Raw genomic sequence first — 21686 nt, 5'->3', positions numbered from 1 at the left:
TCTTGATGGCAGTCTATTCAGCAAGTATACTGCAGTCACCACTGCATCAGTCCAGAACCGTTTGGGCACATTAGCAGCTGTCAAGAGAGCTCTAGTGATCTCCAAGATATGTCGGTTTTTACGTTCGGCAACACCATTCTGTTGTGGCGTTTGTGGACAAGATGTCTCATGATGCATGCCATGTTCCTGAAAGTATCGGTGGAATTGTTTGTTATCATATTCCCCACCATTATCGGGTCGCAGAATCTGTAGTGTTGCAGAAAATTGTGTTTGAATCATATTATGGAATGAGCGAAATATGTCAAACACTTCATGTTTCGTTTTCATCACATACAACCAAGTCATTCGTGTACAATCGTCAACAAATGTGACAACCCAGCGAGCTCCAGAAGAGATAGTAATCGGGGCAGGGCCCCAAACATCAGTATGAACAATTGCAAATGGAGTGGCACTCTGATTTAAACTTATTGGGTACGATACACGATGACTCTTAGCTTTAATACAAGTTTCACACTGAAAATCTGCTTCACGAAATTTCGTGAATAGTTCTGGAAATAAACAACGTAAATACCGAAATGAGGGGTGTCCCAACCGATTATGCCATAACCAAATCTGTCGTTCCTTATTGTCGATGGGGTGTATGTTATTTGCTCGACCACAGCTGAAGTCATCCATGTAATACAGCCCTTCCCTCTTAGTACCACGACCAATAATCTCCTTGGTGAGAATATCCTGAAACAAGCAAAAACTAGGATACATTAGTGCACAACATTGTAATTCCTCAGTCACTTGTCCTACAGATAACAATTTATTGGACAGTGATGGAACTAGCAGGGTATGTGGTAATGAGAAAGAAGGAGAAAGTGCAACTATTCCAGCCCCAGTCACTGGATATGTCACTCCATTAGCATTAGCAATGCATAGCCGTTTTGGTTGAGTGGTGTCAGACAAATCACAGGGATCATACGTCATGTGGTCTGTTGCTCCAGAGTCAATGATCCAGCCATCATGATCATGTCTTCTCTTCTGAGAGCAAAAAACATAACCTTGATTACCTGGGTCATTCTGATCAGTCTGTTCTTTAGCCGAGATAGGAGATTCTTGTGCAGGTACAAGTGATAGTGTAGGTTCCATGCTCATAAGGGCTGCACGACCAGGATGTTCACTACGCCTGGCTTCTGGTTTTTTCTTCACCTTGAGTTCGTGCCACCAATCTGGATAACCATGTATTTTGAAACATGTATCTTTGGTGTGTTTTGTATTTCCACAGTGTGTGCAACCTGCCCCTTCCCCATGTGATTTTGTAACTGGCCTTCCATTCGCTAGCACCTCCAGATATGACTTCTTCATTTTTCAGCATCACAGATTGCCTTAGGTCTTCTCTCCTGACTTGCGCATAGGCTTGTTCTACTGTTGGAAATGACTGCATCTGGAGCACATCTGCTCTAATATTGTCAAGTCTGTCATCAAGCCCGTCTAAGAATATATAGACTCTGTCCTCTTGCAAAAATGAATTATATTTCTGTATGTCAGTATTGCACTCCATAGGGTTTGGACGCCGAAAATCTATTTCTCTCCATAATCCCTGCAGATTGTTGTAATATGTTTCAATAGATCCTCCTCCCTGTTTCAGCCTAGTAACTCTTTTTTTGAGTTCATATACTTGTGATGTATCAGTGCCATCAAAGTAGGTTGTTGCAATGTTATCCCAAACAGCTTTGGCTGTTGAAAATCTGATGAAGTTGCTTACAAGTTTTGGGTTCATAGAGTTGATCAGCCATCCCTTCACCATTGCATTTTCAGTTCTTCACTTCCGGAATGTTGGATCTGTTTGCAGAGGTTGTGGAAGGTCTCCATTTATATATCCCAACTTGTCTTTTCCTGAGATATACATCTCAACAATTTGAGACCATAATGCATAATTGTTGTCATCTAACTTGATTCCAATCGGTGCAGCAGGTTCATGGCTGGCAAGTTGTGTCATCCCTGCTGTCAAATTTGCAAGGATTGAGTTCTCCCCTTCATAAGTTTTCAACCCAGCAGAAGGGGTTTCCATTATTTTTCAGAAAAAAAAAAATAATTCTATGGCCCTAGAATCTCTGCTCTGATACCATGTTGAATTGAGAAAGAATATATTTGATTGTTATTTCAGTACAAAAGTAAGAGCAGAAAAGGCTCTTATATATATATAGCCTATACAGAGACTAATTAGGAAAAGCTCATTACACTAGTCTAGGAAATAATCATGGACGATTTACAATCAAGTGAGGCTAATTAGGAAACTAAATATTCTATGATTCCTATTCTGTGATTTCCATATTTATTCTTCACGTTAACAATTAGTACATTAAAATAATATGAAAAAACTAAAAAAATTTAATTTAATTTAATTTAATTTTTTTAAAAATATTTAATAAGATGAAAATATTTGAAAAGAAAAGAAAAACATGTCTTTCTTTAAATTTATACATGTTCAAAAAACAAAATTGAAACAAGTATAATTTCAAAAAGATCTTTCTTTAAATTTACACGTCAAAAAAACAAAATTGAAACAAGTATAATTTCAAAAAAAAAACTATTGATTTTATGGCTTTTTTTAACATACTCGATTATAAAAAATTATATATATAATTTCAAAAAAAAAAATAACATCTTATCGTGTGCTGTTATGAGCAACACAACTCAGAATAAAAATTTTAATATAAAAGTTATATTATTCGGAATACTATAACCACTTAAGATTTTGGATATATATATATATATATATATATATATCTCGAATAGTGTAACCTCGAAAATAAAATAAAAAATATTTAAAAAATGGTGAACGTTACACAGTTGAAAATAGCTCAACCTTCATTTTAAATATTTTTGTAAAAGTTACGTTGTTCCTAGTAGCGTAACCCTCAAAGATAATATTAACTCATGATTCTTTGATGGACACATCCTTTACAAGAAGGCTATATATAGGAGTATTGCTCGGCTGAGCAATGTGGACAACCATTTGTGAAAACAATACTAAATCAAGGAAGAAAGTTTAGAATCATGCAATTCTAACTTGCAATAGATTAATTCTCAATGATTAATTAGCGAAATAATGATTGTGATGGCGATATTATTAGTAAGAAAATAATATTTAAATGAAACATATTTTTTAATAATCGATAAATAATGAAATAAAAAAAATACAATGGTAATTAATAAGGCCTTGATGGAGCAGTGATGATGGTTGCTGTGAAGGTAAATGTGGTGGACGGTATATGAGAAAATGAGAAGCTATTGAAATGATTGAAAAATAATGCACTTATATAAAATTATGAGTTGATTGTTTTTTTATATAATAATGGAGAGAAAATATCATTAAAGCTAGTGCTAGTAAATAATTATATTACTAGAAAATTGTTAAATACCAATGGAAATACTGACAAAAAAATATCATCAGTAAATTATAATAATATTTATTGACAAAACATCACGTTGTTGTTTTCATCGGGTATTCATCGATTGAAAAAGTTATGTCAGTGAATAAAAAGGGAATTACTGGTGAAATTCAAAGAATAAAAAAAATTAAATAAGTATTCTCTCATTAATTCTGTCGTCAAATCTGATGTGTCAATATTGCCGATGGAATTATTTATAAAAAATTATCGTCGTTAATTTTCATCGGTAATGTTTAAGTTATAACTTATTACACAACCCCCCCTCTCTCACTCTCTCATTTCTTCTTTTTCTTTATCTTTCTTTCTTTAGAAAACAACACCCCCCTCATTTTGTCATAAATCAAGCTTTTATCATTACAAATTCGGCCACCCTAATACTCAGTCTATCAGTATCCTTGTTTTGGTTTAATTTTTTTTAAGATTCGCTATATCAAGTGCACAAGCCTACCCATTTTTTATATTAATGTTTTTGGCATTTTGTGTAGTATATGTAGTTTATTTGTGTGTTTAATTACTTGTTTTATAGCTTTTTTCTATAGAAATTTGTTGTATGAATGTGTGATTTGTACATGTTATGGTTTGTTTGAGATTTTAAAAAATTATATTTGTTTGTCATTTGATGAAATTGAGTTTGATTTTATAACTTAGGTTTTTTATAATGAAAGAAATAATGGGTTATTTAATGGATACATTTCATATTTTGTCAATTTTATTGTTAAGTTGAAAATTTCGGTAAATTTGGAGAAAATTGAATTTCTGGAGAAAATTGATGATTATTAAAGGGTATCATTAAAATAGATTAAATATGTTTGATTCAACCAATGATAGCTAATTAATTAGGTATCGATAATTTATTTAGTTCACATTATTAATTAATACATGTTGTCATCAATATTCTATACAAGATTCATATCAGTAATGGATGATCATTCTTAGATGTATCAAGTTTTACCCAAAGGGTTACACAATATGAATTATTGTAATGGGGTTGAGAGTTTTATTAATTATGCACTATGTAATCTAAAAAATATTATTGGGGGTGGTATTATATATCCATTTAAGAAGTATAAAAATAAAAATTTCATTAATGTAGATGTTGTTACGATGCATCTTCTATATATAAAAAAAAGGTTCATGAAAAAAATACTTGTGTTTGTTTACACATGGAAAACCATATGGTAGAAAGGATGGTTGGATCAACTTCTATTTCTAGTAATGTGTATGAAGTTGTAGATGTTAATAGTAAACCTTATAAGAGTATAATGATGGATATAATGAGAATTAATTTGGGCTATGTAAGTAAATGTTCAAGTGTAGATGAAGAACCAAATGCAGACGCAATTAGGTTTCTTGAACTTTTAAAAGATTTCGACGAATCATTTTATGATAGGTGCATAAATTATTGTAAATTATTGTTCGTTGCACATGTATTCACTATCAAGTTGGATCATTAGCTGAGTAAAGCCAGTTGTGATAGATACATTGAATGTGTGAAATGCATCTTACCTGAAAGGAATAGGTTGACAAAAAAACTTTTATTTTGTTAAATCCATGATGAAACTCTTTGGCCTAGGATACTAGAAAATTGACATATGTCTAAATTTTTGCATGTTGTACTACCATGAAAATACAGATTTTACTAAGTGTAGAACCTGTAGGCATGCTTGATATAAACCTAAAACTGGTAGGGAAGGACTTTCGTCACACATAGAAAACTAATATATTTTCTAATTGTTTTTAGGTTGCAAATGTTATTTATATCTCTAAATATTATTGAGCACATGACATAACATCATTCATATTATGTGATGGATGGAGTCATGGTGCACCATTCCGATGGTGAAGCTTGAAAATAGTTTAATAGGGTGCATCCTCGGTTTTTAATGGAACCATGGAATGTACATCTTGGGTTATATACAGATGGATTCAATCCATATGGATAATTTATTGCACCCTATATTTTTTGGCTAATGACAGACACGACTTACAACTTGTCATTGAATATGTGTGTGAGGCTAGAGTCATGCATAAACTAGATGTTATACATACAAAACAGAACGTGTTTGAAAGCATATTCAACACAGTGATTGACGTGAAAGGGAAGACAAAAGATAACATGAAGACTAGAATGAATATACCTTTGTTTTGTCACTATAAAAATATGAATTTGGTTTCTAATAGGACACGGGTTGCAAAGCCCAAAGTTAGCTTTGCCTTAGACTTTCTCATCTATCAATGACTTAAAAGTTTGTGTTTTCCTTATGTATATGCTTTGAACATATCTAAATTGATGAATTAAATGATGGAAGATTGTATAGAAAAAAAGAGTCATGATTGTCATGTCTTTATAGAAACTCATTCTATTTACTTACAGAGATTTTTGTCAAAAAGGATATAGAATACACTCAAGAAGATCAATCATTTTTCCAAATATATATGCTCTAATAAGTTGCATACCAAACACATGGAGAAGCTTGAAAACATGAAAGGGAAGACAAAGGACAACATGAAGACTAGAATTATTATACCTTTATTTTTTTCACTATAAGAATATGGATTTGGTTTATAATAGGACACGGGTCACAAAGCCCAAAGTCAATTTTTCCTTAGACTTTCTTGTCTTCAAATGGCTTAAAATTTTGTGTTTTCCTTATAGATATGCTTTGAACATATCTAGATTGGTGAATTTGAAGTATGGAAGATTAAATAGAAAACAAAATCATGATTGTCATGTCTTTATACAAACTCATTTCATTTACATATAGGGATTTATTGTCAAAACAGATATAGGATGCACTCAAGAAAATCAATCATTTTTTTCAAAGATATATGCTCTAACAAGTTGCATACCAAACACATGGAGAAGCTTGAAATGAATATTGTCCAAAAAATCTTTAAATTTGAGATGATTTTCCTTTCATTCTTCTTCGACTCGATGGAGCATCTACATATATATTTACCATTTAAGGAAAACGTTAGAGGTTTAGTTTAATATAGATGAATATATCTATTTGAGAGGTTAGGGATTACTTATCCATCCTAAGTAAATTTCTATTATCTTTTTTTTTAATAAACATTCATTTATTCAATATTTGTCTAATTTCATACAGATACTTATTTAATCTTAAGAAAAAGTTAAAAACAAGGCGGATGTTGAGGCTTTGATATATAAAGCTTATATTGTTGAAGAGATTTCAACATTTATCTGATAATAATTTGAGTCTCACTTAAGAAAAAGAATAAATCATGTTCTAAGATATTACGATGATGGGGAAGTTCCTTGTGAGAATTTATCAATACTTCCCCATCTTGAACGAGCTTTTCTAAAAAAAGCAGTGAGAGGAAGATACTTGACACAAATCAAATTTAGACATGCACATAATCATGTGTTATTTAACTACGATGAATTGAGATCTTTTAGTAAATACAATATTAAAATGTTTCTATATTTAAATAATTTTTTTATACTTTCATATAAACTAATAGATTAAGTAATTCCTTGTAAGCAACATAATTAATTTTTACTATCCCAATATTAACATGTTGTGATTTTACTGTATTTGCAGGTTAGATAGACAAGGAATACAAAAACATTAGGAAAAAAGAAATTGGTTTATACAATGCACATATCGATAAAATGTCAAATACCAACATAATTATCGACGACCATAATCCTTCATAAAGTTTTGAAAATTGGAAAAGATTACAGGACTTTGCCATTATTTTTTATTGATGGAATTACCAACGGACTTATTCCCTCAAAGAAATCTAAAGATTTGACAAAAAAAATTCAAGACTCTGCCATTGTTTTTTTATCGATGGAATTACCAACAGACTTAATCCCTCGAAAAGTTCCAGAGAGGTGGAAAACAATTACAAGACCTTGCCTCTGTTTTATACCAATGAAATTACCGATTGATTAAATCTATATGAGAGTTTTAGAGATTTGGGAAAAAATTATAGGTCTTTGCCACTTAAAACTCAAATCATCAAAGGAATTACCGATTGATTAAATCTATTTGAGAGTTCCAGAGATTTGGGAAAAAATTATAGGTCTTTGCCACTTAAAACTCAAATCATCAACGGAATTATCGACTGAACAAAATGTCATCAAAAAGTTTTGGGGGCTTTTGGGAAATTTTATGGGTTCTAAAAAACTTTCAGTGTTAATTACTAATTCTTAAATATTAAATTGTCCATTAATAATTCTATCAATAATAAACGATATAAATAAAATATCAGAATTCCTAATTCTAGAAGTAAAAAAAACTTCTCTCTCCCTCTCTTCTCATTTCCCCTCATCATCCTCTCTCCCTCGTATCTGTATGCTTCCCCTTCTTTGCCTCTCCTCTCTTATGTCTTATAGCTCAAAATCAAACCATTAAAGAGAGATTAACAAGTCTTCACTCTCCACTCCAGGTAAATTTTCCCCATGTCATCCTCCTACTTTTTTTTATTTATTGACAAATCTCTTTTAACAAGTAATAAAGAGACCCCCCCTCTTTTGACTTAGGTTATATTCGTGTTTATTTAAAAAAAAACAACATTTTAACCAATTTCTTCAATGAGTTGAAGCTTTGAGGTACCCATAACAACTCATGATTCACACGTGCCGACACTATTTTGGTTGCCTCGAACAAGTTAGTTATTCTTGCAATTTTTAGTCATCCCCAACCATAGTAAAGCTCGATTTTTAAACTAGCATAATCTTTTGGATTTTTTACAACTTTGAGATAAATTGTTAATTGTGATAGATTGAAATTTGTTGTGCATGATAGCAAAAATCTAATAGAGAAAATTGTTATTTTGAATAGGTTAGGGTTAAATGTTGATTGGCAGTGAAAATTAAATTAGAAGATTATTATTATTTGAAATTTTTAATTTTGATATTATTATTTTTGGTATAACTCTTTAATTAATTGAGATTTGTTTTACGAGAATTGAAATATTGTTATGCTTATAATTAATAACTCTATTGGTTAGGATGGAAGATTTAAATTGAAGATAACAATTATTATCTTGATAGTTGGTTTGTAAAACAAAATGTGAATTTATTATGCCTATAGATAGTTAATGATGAGAATTAGATTTATTTTGGTTTTGATAAGAAAATGATTTTTTGTTCATACATGATGCCATGAAAAGGGGAGGAAATTCTCAACTGTTAATTTTAAGGTTCTAGGGTAAATTTGAGGGACAATAACTATTTTGATGCTAATATCATCAACTAACATAAATTAAGTACTAAATAAAGTAAAATTATAAAGGTTATTCAAAGAAAAATATTGGGTAAATGATGTAATTTCTTCTTCTAAATACATACATAATTTTAATAATAGTCATAAATAGAATTAATTGGTTTGCAACATGAGTTTGTTGATGTGTATTTTATAGGTTTTAAAATTTTAAGTAGGCTTTCATATAGGGGGTTGCTGCCAGGATTTTTTAAAAATAAGATATTAGTTAACCTAGGTATATAATGAAAAATTGTAAGAGAATTGTTTTCCTTTTTCCTTTTTTTTTCCCTTTATGACTGTCATGACCCTTCTCTTATTAAATCAAGGATTTTAGTTTTTTATCTTGATTTTTTTTTATTCAAGAAAGGTGGAAGTAACAAGTGTTTCCCTTCTATATTTTATTTTTTATTTTTTATTTTTGGTTTGTGTATGGAAGGATAAATGAAAAAGTTAGGGTTTTGTTATGAATTTGATGATTGTTTAATCTTGGAGTTATAACTGATGTAATAGCGTGTTAGATGGCATAAAACAAAGTATTAGGATGTCAGGAATGATAGGTTTTGATGAACAAGTCGTCTGTTTTTTTATTTGCGTTATATAGATTATAAACTGTTAGGTTGAGATTCTAGAAATCCTAACCAACCAGTTCACTTATTGCAACAAGTCAATCGGTTTACCATGCAGTTGGGGTTAATCAGGTTTATTAGGTTCGATTAGTTTAGGTTATTTTCATAATCGATCAGGTGAATCAGTTTAGTTTTATAATTACAATTTGGTCTCTAAGTTTAGAGTTTAATCTTTGATGTTAGTTTTTCTTTAAGTTGTTTTTTAGTGTTTTTCGTATCCTTTATAAGTTTTACTGACGTTTCTCCTAACGATCTTCAGTGTTCTTGATTTTGCATCCATTTGCCTTTTGTTTTTGTTTTCCGGGTGAGTGGGATAATTTTTAATATGCATGAAATATAAATAATATATGTATGTTGATACTAGGATGAGTACAATTGATTATTTCTTGAACATATATATATATATATATATATATATATATATATATATATATGTTGCTTTATTTTTTAGTACTCATTCATTCTTGATTTTTTACTTGTATTCTATTGAATCAAATTATATTCGATATGACTTTCATTTGTTTCGGATATTCATGTAAGTAACTATAATGTATTGATATCAACATGTTTGTTAGAAACTCTATGCTAACGGAGGGTTGTTAGTATTTGTACACATCGTATTTGTATGCTTAACTAGAAAGAGAAGTTTTAAACTATTATTGATTTCATTTCTTTGAACAATATCATACTTTTTGGAAGATTATGAAATGTTGCATGATTTTATATAGTTTTGGTTTAATGATATATATGTTCTAAGGCTTAGTGAAAGTAGGGTGTCCATTTGATACCACTCTTGTGTTGCCATTCACGGACCTAGGGTTCAGGTGAAGTCAGCATCATGCAGTGATGTTAGCATCCTTAAGGTTGGAAGGTGAGGTGGTTGTGAACTAATATATGTCTAAAATGAGTAAAAGGGCAGTAAATTCTCCACTTATAGTATAGAAGGAGTTTTATGAGATGTTTTTGGAGCATTTTTTGCCTGAAAGCTTGAGGGATGCTAGAGTATATGAGTTTGACAAGTTGGTTCAAGGTGATTTAACTATGATAGATTATAAGGTGGAGTTCACGTAGCTGTCCAAATATGTTGCGTATTTGGTACAAACTGAGAAGAGGAATATCAAGAGGTTTGTCCAGGGTCTTAATAGCTACTTGTTCAAAGCTATTGAGGATCATAATTTTAAGATGTACTCGGCTCTAGTGGATTGTACCCGAGCTATTGAGGCATGAGAGTTAAAGGATGAATTATCACTTGATTTAACCAAGAGGGCCAAGGTAGGGAGTCAGTTCTCTTTTCAGCAGCGATCTAATATAGGTCCTAACAGAAGACAGGGAGTTGACAAGGCTAATTTAGATAGTCGAGGATTTTCTTGCCAAGGTCCACTTTAGAGGAGCCGATACACATAGTATAGGTGTAGATGGTCAGACTCAGAGTGAGGATACTATTCAATCAGCACCACAGGGTTTAGAAGGGAGGCTTCTATATCGGTCTTGAGGATCTAGACATTACGATATAATTTGCTCTAGGTATACAAGATATTGTTTTGGTTGCGGACAAATTGATCACTTATTAAGGGATTGTTCAATAAACGATTGTTCATGCCCAGTGCAATTTGTATCGGTTGCATCTCCTACTCAGACTCAGACTCAGTCAACTAGTCATTCTATGTTTGAGAGTGATCGTGGAGTTGATGGGCGCGACTAACAGAGTTGTGAAGTAAATGGTGGAGGTTTTACGCCATTAGGTCAGAAATAGGCGAGAGCTTTTGCCTTTCCTTAGCAGGATACCCAGGCATTTAACATTGTTGTTTTAGGTACACTCTCTATATATTTTTTTAATACTAGAGTTTTGTTTGACATGGAAACAACTCACTCTTTTGTGTCATCATATTTTGCTTTGAGGTTTAGTATACAACCTAATTTGTTAAAGAGTCCCTTGTGTATGGCTAACCCATTTGATAAGGTTATGTTTGAGGAATATGTTAGTATTGATTATGAGGTTGAGATGCAATATAGAAAGCTTTTGAGTGATTTGGTGATTTTAGAAATAGTAGGTATGTATTGGTTTTCTAGGCACCATGCCTTAATTGATTATTAGAATAAGATAGTGGTTTTCAAGCCTGATGAAAAGACAGAATTTGTTTTTCATGAAAATAGTTTATCATCTTCATCAAGGATTCTCTTGGCCTTCACGAGAAAGATGGTATGGAAGGGTGTACAAGGCTTTTTGACTTATGTGCAGGATGTGAGTATGGAGGTTCCAGAGATGGAACAAGTTTTAATAGTTAGGAGTTCATTGATGTTTTTCCTGATGACTTACCTCGACTACCTTCTGATAAGGAGATAGAATTCTATATTGATCTACTTTTAGGAACGAAACCAATTTTGATGGCACCTTATAGGATAACGCCAACTGAATTAAAGAAGTTGAATAAATATATTCAAGATTTCTTAGATAAAGTGTTTATCCATCCAAGTGTGTCTCTGTGGGGAGCACCTGTTTTATTTTTAAAGAAGAAGGATGGGTCAATAAGGATGTGTATAGACTATAGGTAGTTGAACAAGCATCGTTAAGAATAGATGAATTTTTTTAACAGTTGCAAGGAGCTCAATGTTTCTTAAAGATCGATTTGTGATCAGGGTATTACCAGTTAAGGATTAGAAAGATAGATATTCCTAAAACTGCCTTTAGGACTCGTCATGAGTATAATGAGTTTTTAGCATTGTCTTTTGGGTTAAGGAATGAACCAGCGACCTTTATGGACGTGATGAACAAGGTTTTTAGGTTGTTTATTGATAGGTTTGTTATTGGGTTCATTGATGACATCTTAGTGTATTGAATGAGTAAAGAGCATTTAAGATTGATGTTTCGAACTCTAAGAGATCATCAGTTGTATGAAAAGTTCTTGAAAATGAGTTTTGGTTGGAGAGTGTTAGGTTTTTGGGACATGTGGTATGCAGGAATGGGATAGAGGTTGATCCACAAAAGATGGAGGCAATTAAATAGTGGCCTAGAACGACTACGGTATTTGAGATTAGAAGCTTCCTTGGTTTAACAGGATACTACAGGAGGTTCTTGAAGAACTTTTTATGAAATCCTACTTCGTTGACTAACACAAAACGTGTTAAGTTCCAATGGTCAAAAGAATATTAGAAAAGTTTTCTGAAGTTGAAGGAAAGGATAATTACAGCTCCGATTTTGACAGTATCTTCGGGTTTTGGTGGTTTTACTTTGTACTATGATGCATCTAGGATTGGATTAGGTTATATTTTGATGCAGAATGATAATGTAATTGCTTATGCCTTGAGGAAGTTAAAGAAGCATAAGCAAAATTACCCAACACATGATTTGAAGATGGTTATGGTAGTGTTTACCCTTAAAATTTAGAGATATTACTTGTATGGGGAGACATGTGATATATTTTCGGATTATAAAAGTCTTCAGTATATCTTCCAGCAGAAAGATTTGAATTTGAGATAAGGAAAGTGGATAGAGTTGCTAAGTGATTATGATTGCACGATAAAGTATCACCCGGGCAAGACGAATGTTGTTGATTCCTTGAGCAGGAAGTCTATTGGTAGTTTGGTTCATATTTAGTAGGTGAGGAGATCGTTAATTAAAGACTTACATGGGTTGTTGGATAATAAGGTCATTCTTTAGATTAGTGAATTGGGAGCATTGTTGGCTCACTTTCAAACTATGTTAGACTTGGTAGATCAGATTAAAGTAGCTCAGATAAAGGATGAGTGGCTATGTAAGATAAAAGATGAGTTGAAATTAGAAATGGCTTCGGGTTTTGTAGTTAGTGAGGAAGTTGTGTTGAGATTTGGTTATAGGCTGTGTGTGCCTGAGGTGGATGATTTGAAAAGATATGTGATGGCATAAGAACACCAAACTACCTATACTATACATTCTGGTTTTAACAAGATGTATAAAGACTTAAGAGAGTGTTACTAGTGGAATGGTATGAAGAAATACACTATCAAGTTTATATCTCAATGCTTGACCTGTTAGAGGGTTAAAGGTGAACATCAGAAGCCACTAGGGCTTTTGCAGCCATAGTTGATTCCTGAATGGAAATGGGAGAGGATTGCTATGGATTTTGTGTCAGATTTGCATTGGAGTCAAGAGGGTTACAATTCAATTTGGGTGATAGTTGACCATTTAACCAAGTTAGCTCATTTCTTGCTAGTAAAGTGACATATGGGTTTGTAAAGCTAGTAGAAATCTATGTTAATGAGATCGTGAGGTTGCACAATGTGTCGATCTCAATTGTGTCCAACAAAGGTCCATAGTTCACATCTTAGTTTTGGGTAAAGTTTCAGGAAGTCTCAGGGACTCATATTCAATTAAGTACTGTTTTTCATCCTCAGACCAATGAACAATCTAAGATGATTATACAGATTTTTAAGGATATATTAAGAGCTCGTGTGATTGATTTTGGGTCCAATGAAGCAAGTACTTGTCTTTGATGGAGTTTGCATATAATAATAGTTATCAGACGAGCATTAATGTGGCACTATATGAGGCATTATATGGTCAAAAGTGTAGATAACATGTATGTTGGTATAAGGTTCGCGAGGGAAGATTGATAGGTTTTGAGTTAATATAGATTACTTCAGATAAGATTAAGGTGATCTAAGATAAGGTTCAAACAACTCAGGGTAGGCAAAAGAATTACACGGGTAAGAAGAGGTATAGTTTGGAGTTTTCATTATGTGACGTGTTCCTGAAAGTCTCTCTAACTAACAGAATATTTAGATTTGTAAAAAATGAAAGTTTGAGCCCTATTTTATAGGGCCTTTTGAAATTTTGGAAAGAGTAAGGGCAGTGACATACCAGCTTGCCTTGCCACCTAATTTATCCTTCATACATTTGGTGTTCCATGTTGAGAAAGTATTTGTCTAATCCATCCTATGTCTTGGAGGATTAGCCAGTTGAGCTGAGGGAGGATATGTAATACGAAGTCCACCCAATGGAGATAACGGATCGACAAGTTATGAAGTTTCAGCTGAAGGATATCATATCGGTTAAGGTGGTATGATGTGGACACCCATGCGAAAAGGCGACATGGGAACTTAAGGCGAAAATGCGCAACAAGTATCCATACTTGTTTGATTTTGATGGTAACACATATTTTCTCAAAGTTTAAATTCGAGATTATATTTTGTCTCAAACCCAAACCCAAGTCATCTCAAACCCAACTTAAGTTAACTTAGGTATATATAGGAAAAGTTGTAAGAGAATTTTTTTTCTCTCTTTTTTTTTCTTATGGCTATGCGACCCTCCTCTCATCAAATTAAGGATTTTGGTTTTTAATCTTAAGTTTTTGGTTCAAGAAAGGTGAAAGTAACAAGTAAGTGTTTTCCTTTTATATTATATTTTTATTTTTGGGTTGTTTATGGAAGAATCAATGAAGAAGTTAGGGTTTTGTTATGATTTTGATGATTGCTTGATCTTAGAGTTATACTTGATGTAATAGGGTGTTAGATGACATAAAACGAAATGTTAGGATGTCAAGAATGAAGGGTTTTGATGAACAAGTCATCTGTTGTTTTTTGGGGTTCTACAGATTTTAAACTATATGTGTGTTTATTTATTTCTGAGTATTCATTCATTCTTGATTTTGCACTCGCATTCTATTAAATCAAATTATATTTGATATGACTTTCATTTGTTTAGGATATTCATGCAACTATTATGTATTGATATCAGTATACTTGTCAGAAACCTCGTACTAACGAAGAATATTTAGTCTTTGTGCACATCATATTTATATACCTAGCTAGTGATCGCCCCATAGTGGCTACCTTCATGTGTCTCTGATCTTTAACATGTATTCCACTACCTTTTATTAATATGCTTAGTTATGTTCTCTTATTTATATATTATCACAATTGATGACTTATGTTCATAAATAGTTAAAATGTATATTAAATATTATTTCCTAATTGAGTTGGTTAAACTCACCCCTCCATTTAAAATATTTTAATGTTCTTAGTTTTCGTTAGTAGGTTAATCTTGACTAAGAGTTCCTATTTTCTTTATTTTTTTGGTTGATATGTCTTGCTTGCTTTCATGAGGCTTTCCTTTTAGTTTGATTCGATGTCTTAGATGCTCCACTATTTTATTTAAAGTTTGGATTTTGCTATGTAATAAGTATATGGATTATCATTTTTGTTTTAATTGATGATGAGAAGTTTTGAACTCTTATTGATTTTATTGCTTTGAACAATATCATATTTTAAAAGATTATGAAATCCTGCATGATTTTATATAGTTTTGATTTTATGATATACATGTTTTGAGGTTTAACACAAGTGGGATGTCCCAACGGCATCACTCTTGCCTTGTCGATCACGAACTTGGGGTTCGGGTTGTGGTAGATATAGTGATAATGTTATTATTTTTTATCAAATTTGTTTGGATGACAAAAAGAAGGTTAATAGGGATAGATACAAACAAGAGCGTTACTAGTTCTTCTAGAAACATTTCTGATGAGCATGAGCCATTAAGTGCCAACATGAGGAACCTCAGCACCCTCTTTGAATTCAGGCTCGTTGATTTTATTTATGATGGAACCTAGCAAAAGAAACTACAAAAAGAAACCTGTATTAGCAAAAGAAACTACAAAAAGCTTTTCTAAAATTAGCTACTGTATAGAAGAATCTTGTATTTATATCTCCTAGCTTGCACCAGTTTTGTCTTGATTTTTATCACCAAATGGCTTCCACATTTTTAATTACCATATATTGCTTAAAAATCAGTTTGCTTAAATGAGATTTCTCTGTTGTTGTCAACTGTCAAAACTCCCCTTCTACTTCAAGTTCTTTATTTGGCTTTGCAAGTCCAAGAGTCTATTATCCTAATTTCCAAATATCGACAAATTCCAAGTCAGAGATTTCTTAGTCAGGTAATTCATAAACTTAAATAAATTTTTTAGCCACGTATTTCTTAGTCCATTATGAATTGATTACTATTTATAATATATTTTAGAGAACTCCGTAAGCTTAAACAATTTTCTTTGCAAATAAATTAAAATTTTAGGCCAATTATACAATATTTAAGTCGATATTTTTTTATAAAATAATTTATGACAAAAAATCAAAAAGTCTATAAAACAATTTTTATAAGAACTAGTTTAGGGAAAACAAACTCTCCTTCACAAACAATCTGATTTGATATGATTGTTTTTTAGGTTTCTTCTATATGAATCTTGAGTTTATTTATTTTTATCCAACTCCATCCATAACTTTATATGAAAAAGCTATGTTTGGTAATAATTTTGCATTGTGTTAAAAAGTTTTTTAAAAAGTTCATTTAATTTTTTTATATATAAAAAAAACATCATTTTGATCTTCAAATCTCAAGGGCTTTCGAAAAATTTTGATATGTTAATATTAAAAATAATATATATATATATATAAAAAAAAAACATCAAATAGTCAAATGCAAAGTCAGTGATCACATTCATTTAACAACCATTAACAGTCGGAGAAAAAACATAAATAAATCTAAACTTTGGAGTTATGAATTTTTAAATACTTATCGGTGTTTTAAACCACATGGTAAATTATTCATCTTATAATTAAAAAATTTGAGATTCACTAACATTTGAATTTCTAGATAACAGTAATTATTTATATTTCTTATAAGGAATTTAGCTGAATTTAGTTTATAAAAGAATATAAGAGAACTGATTAAAAATATATAATTTTAAAATTTACATAATGAACAAAATGTGTCAATTCATTATAGTGAAATAGCACATAAATATGCGCATGTCTGAATTTGATGTCTGTCAAATATCTTCACATCATCGCATTACTTAATAATGGTCATCTAGGATGATCAAATATTGACAAATTCTCAATCGAAGACAGTTCACTATCATCATCATTTCTTAGAATGTGGTTGATTCTTGTTCTGAAATGATACTTAAAATAATATAAGGTAAATATTCAAATCTCTTTAACAATATAAGCCTCATATATCAAAGTCTCAATATGTGTTTTGTTTTTAATGTTTTTCTTAAGGTGAACAAGTATCTGTACATAAGTAATTAGAAATGAATAACTAAAAGTTTTTTTTTTAAATGAAATGGTCACTTACTAAGGATACATATAATCCCTGACATCTCAAATAAATACATCAATTTGTACTATATAGGACCTCTAGCTTTTGCATCATACGCTAGATAAATAGGCAAATGCTTCATTGAGTTGAAAACAAGAGAGGGAAAATCATTTCAAGTTTGTAAATTGTCTTAATAATGTTCATTTCAAGCTATTATATATGTTAGGTATGCAAATTGGTCAAACAAATATCTCTAAAAAAGTGATTAATCTCTGTCAATGCATCACATATCTCTCTTGGAAATAAATCCTTATAAATAGGTGAAATGAGTATTTGCATAAACACATAGTAGACATGACTCTTCATTCTATACAATCTTCATTCCCCTAAATTCATCAATCTAGCTAAGTTTGAAGCATATACAATAGAAAGTCATAGACACTTAATCCATTCATATACAAGAAATTATGCATCCTTGTGTAAGATGAAAGTGGCTTTGAGCTTTGCAACATGAAACCCATCATTAATCAACTTCCTTCATGTAATATGTTTTACATCCATTCAAGGATCTGATCATAACTAGCCTCACTTAACCTATAATCTGACTTGATGGTAAACACTTGTGCAATTGCTGATAATTTACTATGAGATATTCGTCTATCCTATAATGGTTCATCAGAATCTTTCAAAAGCTCAAAAAACTTAGTTGCATCTATATTTGGTTCTTAATCTAAAGGGATGTTACATGAACTTTCACCTGAATAATTTTGATTCATTTTCATTGTATCCATCACAATCTCTTATAAGAATTACTATTATCATTCACAAACTCTCGTAAGTTACTAGAAGTTAAAGTTGGATTTGAGTGAACCATTCATTATAATATGGTTTCATAAGAAACTCAGGATTCTTCATGTGGAAATCAATATAAGTATTTCTTGCCAAACCTTTTTTTTAAATAGATGTATCATCATAACATTTTTATGGTGAAACTTTTTGTTTTTTCACTTCATAAATAGATACCTAATTTCACCCCACTAATTTCGGATTAAAAAGTATGAAATTAATAAAACCTTCAACTCCTTTAAGATAATCTTGCATATACAACCATTCTATTGAATCTCGATACATTCAAGAACGATCATCCATTACTTATAAAACCTATACAGATTAACAATAGCAACTTTGTATTAAAAATAAATTTGCAACCCAATAACTGATTATCAATTCCACAAATTCCACTTTCCATCAAAATATGAACTAAACAATAAAATTAAAAACAAATTATTAGTGCCTAACTAATTATCCATCATTTATGCAATTCAAACTTATTCAAATTAAATTAATACATTTTAATTATTATCAATTCCATAAAAATCAATTTTTCCTAAATCTCTAACTTCACAATAAAATTAACAAAATATAATTGGTACCTTTTATTTCTTCAATTATAACACTTATAGAACCAAACTCAATTTCATAAAATGACAAATAAAATCAATTTCTCTCAAATCTTAAACAAACCCTAACATACAAATCATTTATTAATACAATAATATTATCTAGAAAAAAATTGAAAACACTTAAATATACAAGCGAACAACAAATACTACAAACACATTTCAATAAATTAACTTAAAAAATAAAATGGGCTACAAAAGAATATGGGTGAGTTTACTAACATGGTGGTGTGAAACTTAACAAAACATGAAATCAAGAGACAGAAGTTGATGCTATTGACAAATGTTGGTTGACACTGACGAGTTCAGGTGGCTGGATTTGCAAGAGGGTTATTGGAATATGATGAGAATTGAAGAGGGGGATTTTGTGGTTTTTAGAAAATGAAGAAATGAAAGGAAAAAGACAATTATTGAGTTTTAACGTTTAAAATCTTCATTGAAAATTCCATCAAAACTTTCATCGACATTATTGATGTGTCAAGTTTTCGATGAAATTATCGATAAGATTTTAATTGATTTTTTTATTTTTTTTCTATTATGTCGCTATTTCTATCAAAAATTATCGACAAAAAATTTTTGTCGTTATTTCAATAAAGAATTACTGATATATTATTTTCATTGATGTTCCTATTGTTATTTGCCATTTTAATGGTAGTGTACATAAATGGTTCAAACTTTATTCCTACAATGAATAATTGAGAACTACAACATCATAATTTATCAGCTTAAGATTAATCTGCCTATGAGTCACATATTTGATCAATTTGATCAACACGAAAGAATCTAAAAAGCATGTAGTGAAAACAACCTTAAAACCTCAAACCAACTGGTATCTAGAGATATATAAAAGACAATCATAATTAATCACACAAAAGCATACATAGAACTTACATGGTTCAGCAATTTAGGCCTACTCCATAGGCGAGATGATAAAAAAAAATGTATTATGAGAAAGTAGAAGATTACAAGGTGTCACACAAAATTGTTATCTCACTAAAAATCTCAAAGTAACCTAAAACTCACATCTTCTCTTCTCTTTATAGCTACCAAAGTATCGAGAAAATAAACACTCACAAATAACCTTTAACCCTAAAATATGACAACTTTAGGCTTTTATTTATGAAATAAGTATATAAGCATTTATTTTCTCATTTTGACTTATAATTTAAGACAAACTCAACAAATCTATATCTTGGTTTAAATTGAGCCAACTTACGAAACTTGAACTTCTTTTTTATTTCCTCCACCAAAAATCTCTAAAGTACTTCACAAAACAATCAAATTTAAGTAATGCTTGAACTTGACTGTAGAGATAGGCTTTGTCAACATGTTTACATGTTTCTAAACTATAGTAATCTTCTTCACCATTACAATACCTTGTGACATGATATCTAGAATGAAGTGATATCTCATATCAGTAAGTTAGGTCCTTCTATGGTATGGTTCTTGGCTAAATGAATAGCATTCTAGCTATCACAATGTATAACAATCAACTCATGTGACAAACCAAGATTATCGAATAAACTTTTCGGCTATAAAACTTCTTTCTTTGCCTCTGTCAATGTCATATACTCAGCCTTTATTATAGACAAGGCAATAATGGATTACAAAATTATTTTCCAACTAATGACATACCCCAAGAAAGTAAAAATATAACCTATCAACGATCTCTTCCTATTCAAATCACTAGCATAATCTGAATCTACAAAGCTCTTAACGCCACCTTTAGTGCTATTACCCTCATCATATACCAAACCAACATCTGTAGTACCTTTAAGATAACAGAGTATTCATTTCATGGTCTACTAGAGGACTTTACCATGATTTTCTATAAACCTGTTGACCACGCTAACAACATGTGAAATGTTTAGACGAGTGCAGACCATAGCATACATAGTGCTTCCAATTGCCCTAGCATATGAAACACTTGACATGTTCTCCTTCTCTTTTTTAGTTTCTGGTAACAATTTTAAAGATAACCTAAAATGGTCTGTAAATGGAATACTCACTGAATTGTAGTCTTGCATACCAAAACACTCGAGTACCTTCTCAATATACTTTCTCTGTGATGAGTATAATTTTTCAACACTTCAATCTATATGCATCTCCATACCTAAAATCTTCTTAGCTATACCCAAATCCTACATCACAACTCACCACTTAACTGATCCTTTAAAATATTGATCTCAGGCATGTTCTTGGAGATAATCAACATGTCTTCAACATAAAATAAGTACATAAATAAACCATCTAAAGGTTTTCTAAAATATACATAGCTATCATAGTCATTCCTAGAGTAACCATATCCAAACGTAAAAATATCAAACCACTTATACCATTGTCTTAATGACTACTTCAACCTATATAATAACTTCTTCAATAAGCACACATGGCATTCCTTATCTTGAGCAATAAAACCCTCTAGTTTATACATATAAATCCCTTTCTTTAGCTCACCATATAGAAAAGTTGTTTTGATATCGAACTGCTTAAGCTTTAAGTAAACAAAACAACCACAATAAGCAATATCTAGATAGAACTATACTTCACAACTAAGAAGAGCACTTTATTAAAGTCAACACTTTCTCTTTATGTAAAGCTCTTAGCAACTAGGTGTGCTTTAAACCTTCCATCCTCAACCTCTGGGATTTCATCTCTCCTCTTATAAAGAGACTCAATCTCTTCATTCATATCAATCATTTATTAAGAGGGTTCTTTGCAAGAAATTACCTTTTTATAAGAACAAAGCTTATGATCATCAAGATTATCTATAACATTAAGGTAAAATCAACTAAATCAGCATAACCACAGTTAACTAATGCTTTATCTATCATTTTTTATTTCCTTGT

The sequence above is a fragment of the Populus nigra genome, chromosome 3 (genome assembly GCF_951802175.1).
Source record: "Populus nigra chromosome 3, ddPopNigr1.1, whole genome shotgun sequence".
Lineage (NCBI taxonomy): Eukaryota > Viridiplantae > Streptophyta > Magnoliopsida > Malpighiales > Salicaceae > Populus > Populus nigra.
The sequence above is the reverse complement of the archived record's forward strand: the minus strand, read 5'-3'. Positions refer to the sequence as shown.